Here is a 6000-nt window from a genome sequence, read left to right on the forward strand (position 1 = left end):
GTAGCGTTTGGTGGAGAGACAGAGACAAAAAGACTGAGACTGAGAGATAGAGACTAAGTGACAGAGATTGAAATAAATCTCAGTATTTTGTTTGGTGTAAAGTGAGAGATAGAAATTGAAACAAGAATAAAATTCTAATTTAATTTGTACAAAGGGTAAAATTGGAATTAATTAATTAAAATGAAGGTATTTTAGGTATAAAATGTTATTAAAGTTTCAGTCTCCATCTCTAAAAATTTTAGTCCCCTATGTCCCTACTTTTTGGAAGTACTAAAATACTGAAATTTTAGGGACAAGGACAAAAATTTTAGTATCAGTCTCTGAACCGACAAACATGATACTGAGTATCAGTCTTCCAGTTTCTATCTCAGTACCTCAAAACAATCACTACCTTATGGACCACCCAAGAGCTGCCTTGTGTGTCCTTAGCACTTGAATCAACGCTTCCTCTTCTTGTGGCTTTAAGGTGGAGCTTATGATCACAGAAAAAGTGTTGTCTTCTCCCAGAAATGCATATTTCAGGGATGGTGGCAGTGGTTTGAGCTTTGGTTTGGGGGACTTTTCCTCTAATTGAGGAGTTTTCAGAGGTTCTTCTAGTTCCTCTGGCCCTTCCAGATCAGGCTGAACATCTTTAAATATGTCCTCTAGCTCTGATTCGAGACTCTCAGTCATATTGACTTCTTCTACCAGAGAGTCAATAAGATCTACTTTCATGCAATCTTTTGGTGTGTCTGGATACTGTATAGCTTTGACAACATTCAACTTAAACTCATCCTCATTGACTCTCAGGGTCACTTCCCCCTTTTGGACATCAATGAGGGTGCGTCCAGTTTCTAGGAAAGGTCTTCCTAGAATGAGAGTTGCACTCTTGTGCTCTTCTATTTCCAGCACTACAAAGTCAGTGGGAAAGGCGAATGGCCCAACCTTGACAATTATGTCCTCGATTATTCCTGATGGGTATTTAATAGAGCCATCAGCAAGTTGAAGACAGATCCGGGTTGGTTTGATCTCTTCGGTCAAACCAAGCTTTTTGATAGTGGATGTAGGGATTAGGTTGATACTTGCCTCAAGATCACATAGAGCTGTCTTGGTGCAAATTCCCTCCAATGTGCATGGTATCATAAAGCTTCCAGGATCCTTAAGCTTCTCTGGTAAGCTTTTTAGAATGACTGCACTGCATTCTTCAGTGAGAAAAACTTTTTCAGTTTCTCTCCAATCCTTCTTATGGCTTCAGATTTTTTTCATGAACTTAGCATAAGAGGGTATTTGCTCAAGTGCTTCTGCAAATGAAATCTTTATTTCAAGAGTCCTGAGATAGTCTGCAAAGCGAGCAAATTGCTTATCCTGTTCTGCATGGCAGAGTTTCTGAGGATAAGGTATTTTGGCTTTATATTCTTTAATCTTGGTTGCTACAGGTTTATTTCCTACAGAAGCAGGCTGAGATGCCTTCTTGAGGGAGTTATTATCAGCACTTGCGGGTGTCTGATCCCTTACTGGCGTTTGAACGCCAGGATTGGGTGCTGGATTGGCGTTTAACGCCAGATTCCTACCCTGTTCTAGCGTTTGAACGCCAAATTTGAACATGGAATTGGTGTTTGACGCCAACTTTTCACGCTATTCTGGCGTTTGAACGCCAGAACTGGGCATCCACTGGGCATTTGACGCCATTTTGTCACCCTTTTCTGGCGTTTAGATGCCAGAATCATTCGTCTCTGGGCTCTTACTGTCCTCAGAGGGATTTTGGGTAGCATTCTGTTCATCCTCTGTCAGCTGTTCTTTCCTTGGCTTTCTGCTGCTTTGAGTTGATGTATTTAATGTTTTTCCACTTCTTAATTAAACAGCTTGACATTCTTCTGTTATTTGTTTAGATAACTGTTGTCTTGTCTGGTCAAGTTGTGCTTCCATATTCTTATTAGCATCCTGAGTATCTTGTAACATTTCTCTAAATTCTGCTAACTATTTTGTCAGAGTAAGTAATTGCTGGTTGAGTTCTGTAACTTTTTCTGGGGGACTAAGGTCAGTAGATACTGCTTTAGCCTCTTCCTTCATGGAGGACTCACTACTCAAGTACAGATGCTGATTTCTGGCAACAGTATCTATAAGCTCTTGAGCCTCTTCAATCGTCTTTCTCATGTGTATAAATCCACCAGCTGAGTGGTCTAGAGATATCTGAGCTTTTTCTGTAAGCCCAGAGTAGAAGATGTCTAACTGCACCCATTCTGAAAACATTTCAGAAGGGTATTTTCTCAGCATCTCTCTGTACCTCTCCCAGGCATTGTAAATGGATTCATTATCCTCTTGTTTAAAGCCTTGGATGGCTAGCCTTAGCTGTGTCATCCTCTTGGGAGGGAAATATTGATTCAGAAATTTTTCTGACAGCTATTTCCATGTCCTTATACTGGCCTTAGGTTGGTTATTCAACCATCTCTTAGCCTGGTTTTTTACAGAAAATGGAAACAGCAATAATCTGTAGACATTCTGGTCTACTTCCTTATCATGTACTATGTCAGCAATTTGTAAGAACTGTGCCAGAAACTCAGTATGTTCTTCCTGTGGAAGATCGGAATACTGGCAATTTTGCTGCACCATGATAATGAGCTGAGGATTCAACTTAAAACTACTGACTCCGATGGAGGGTATACATATACTACTCCCATATGAAGTAGTAGCGAGGTTAACATATGACCCCAGAGTCCTTTTGGACGGTTCATTTCCACTTAGTTCCATGATAGAGAAAGAGAGATGATGTGGATTTGTTTTATTTATTTTATTATATATATATATATATTTGAAATAATAATAATAAATAAAAAAATATTGGAAACTAAAAAAATAAAGTAAAAAACAGATATGATTGAAAAGATATGATTGAAAAGCAATTTAAAAAGATTTGATATTTTTTAAAATTGATGACTAATTTAATGCAAAATTTTCGAAAATTTGAGGAAAACACCAAGGAACACCAAACTTAAAAAATTTTAAGATCAAAACACAAGAAAGACTCAAGAACATAAAAAGAACACCAAACTTAAAATTTTTAGAAAACCAAAAATAAATTTTCGGAAATTAAATAAACATTAACAAGAAAACACCAAACTTAAAACATGCAACTAGACTCAAACAGAAAAATCTAAAAGAAAAATAATAAATTTTTGAAAAATTTCGAAAAGAAAATAAAAGACTCTGACCAAAAAGATAACATTTTCCTAATCTAAGCAACAAGATGGACCGTCAGTTGTCCAAACCCGAACAATCCCCGGCAACGGCGCCAAAAACTTGGTGCACGAAATTGCAATTACACTTGCAATGTCGCACAACTAACCAGCAAGTGCACTGGGTTGTCCAAGTAATACCTTACGTGAGTAAGGGTCGATCCCATGGAGATTGTCGGCTTGAAGCAAGCTATGGTTACCTTGTAACTCTTAGTCAGGAGATTATCAATGAAAGGGGTTTTGTTTGTAATAAAATAAAAGAACATGAAATAAAAGGTACTTGTGATTCAATAATGGAGAACAGGTTGGAGTTTTGGAGATGCTCTGTCATTTGAATCACTGCTTTCCTACTGTCTTCTTCTTCACGCACGCAAGGCTCCTTCCATGGCAAGCTGTGTGTAGGGTGTCACCGTTGTCAATGGCTACTTCCCATCCTCTCAGTGAAAATGGTTCATGTGCCCTGTCACCGCACGACTAATCATCTGTCGGTTCTCAATCATGTTGGAATAAAATCCAGTGATCCTTTTGCGTCTGTCACTACGCCCAACACTCGCGAGTTTGAAGCTCGTCATAGTCATCCCTTCCTGGATCCTACTCGGAATACCACAGACAAGGTTTAGACCTTCTGGATCCCAGGAATGGCCGCCAATAATCCTAGCTTATACCACGAAGACTCCGATCTTTCGGAATGGAGGCTAAAAGATACACATTCAATCTAAGATAGAACGGAGGTGGTTGTCAGGCACGCGTTCATAAGTTGAGAATGGTGATGAGTGTCACGGATCATCACATTCATCATGTTTAAGTGCGAATGAATATCTTACAACGGAAACAAGCGTGATTGAATAGAAAATAGTGGTAATTGCATTAATCCGTCGAGACACAGCAGAGCTCTTCACCCCCAACAATGGAGTTTAGCGACTCATGCTGTAGAGATACAATGTAAAACGTATAAATATCATGAGGTACAAAATAAATCTCTAAAGGTAGTTTTTATACTCAACTAGTAACCTAGATTTACAGAAAATGAGTAAACTAAGATAGGTAGTGTAGAAATTCACTTCTGGGGCCCACTTGGTGTGTGTTTGGGCTGAGCATTAGAGCTTTCACGTGCATAGGCTATTCCTAGAGTTAAACACCAGCTTTGGTGCCAGTTTGGACGTTTAACTCCAACTTTTATGCCAGTTCTGGCGTTTTGACCCCAGAAAAGGGCAGAGAGTTGGCATTTTGATGCCATTTTACATCATCAAAACTCGCTCAAAGTATGGACTATAATATATTTCTAGAAAGCCCTGGATGTCCATTTTCCAATGCAATTAGGAGCGCACCATTTGGAGTTCTGTAGCTCCAGAAAATCCACTTCGAGTGCAGGGAGGTCAGAATCCAACAGCATCTGCAGTCCTTTTTCAGCCTCTGAATCAGATTTTTGCTCAGGTTCCTCAATTCCAGCCAGAAAATTCCTGAATTTACAGAAAAACACACCAACTCATAGTAAAGTTTAGAAATGTGAATTTTGCTTAAAAACTAATAAAAATATACTAAAAACTAACTAAATAATACTAAAAATTATATAAAAACAATGCCAAAAAGCGTATAAATTATCCGTTCATCAATAGTCAATGGGTAGTTAGGTTTTGCATTTTGATTACATTGATTGTTTTAGGTTAGGTGGAAAGTTTAGGTTAGTCAAGGATTCAGATTTCAGTCCACTTGACTAAATACAATCTTACCTTAACCCTAACCCCATTATAAATCTTGAAAAGACCTCTTGATATGTGTATCTATGCATTGAACATATGTTGATTGTTATAAGAAAAGCAAGCCTTAGAAAGCAATATTAGTAGAGAATTGAGAGAATCGACCCTCAAACACTAGAGAGATTAGACTGTAAACACTTCCAGTGAGGGTTCAATGCTCAATCCATTGTTCCTTGCTTTCACGAGCTTTCTTCTTGCAAGTTTATTTATACTTCATTTTGATATTTGAATTGGTGGAATTCATGAATCATCATGCTATTTTAGCTCTGTATGTTCATATATGTTCTTGGAGTTTGATTCAATTTTTAACCAAGTAGGTAGAAGCATTTTGCATATAGTTGCATTCATGTAGATAGGTCGCATCTCATAAGTCTTACCATTCCCCTGCACCCCTTGTGGTTTTCTTGAACTTAGCATGAGGACACGCTAATGTGTAAGTTTAGGGAAGTTAATCAACCATAATTTATGGTTTATTTTGGATTGAATTGAGTGGATCTTGTCAACTCTTGTCACATTTATTCACATAAATTGCATGTTTTTAGGATTTCTTCCTAATTATGCTTCATGGTTCAAAACATGCTTCCTAGGCCTTAAAAATGTTAATTCTTAATCCTCTCTTATTACCATTTGATGCCATGATATGTTTGTTAAGTGATTTCAGGTTTATAGGGCATGAATGACTTAGAGGATGGAATGGAAGTATGCAAAAGTGGAAGAAACATAAAAATTTAAAGAATTGAGGAGCTGGCACCGACGCGGGTGTGTGACTAACGCATACACGTGACAAGCGTCACGTGCCTCACTAAAGGGAACACGCTGGGGGCGATTTCAGACCTCTGGCTGGCCCAGTTTCAAGCCCATTCCGCAGATTAGAGGCTGGGAGTGAAAGATGATGAGAGATACATGCCATTAGTTTAGTTTTTACATAGTTTTGAATTCTAGAGAGAGAAACTCCCACTTCTCTTTACTTGAATTCTTAGATTAGATCCTTATTAATTTCAGTTCTTGTTGCTTTAATTGTAGTTTCTACT

Source organism: Arachis hypogaea, chromosome 2, assembly GCF_003086295.3.
Source record: "Arachis hypogaea cultivar Tifrunner chromosome 2, arahy.Tifrunner.gnm2.J5K5, whole genome shotgun sequence".
Lineage (NCBI taxonomy): Eukaryota > Viridiplantae > Streptophyta > Magnoliopsida > Fabales > Fabaceae > Arachis > Arachis hypogaea.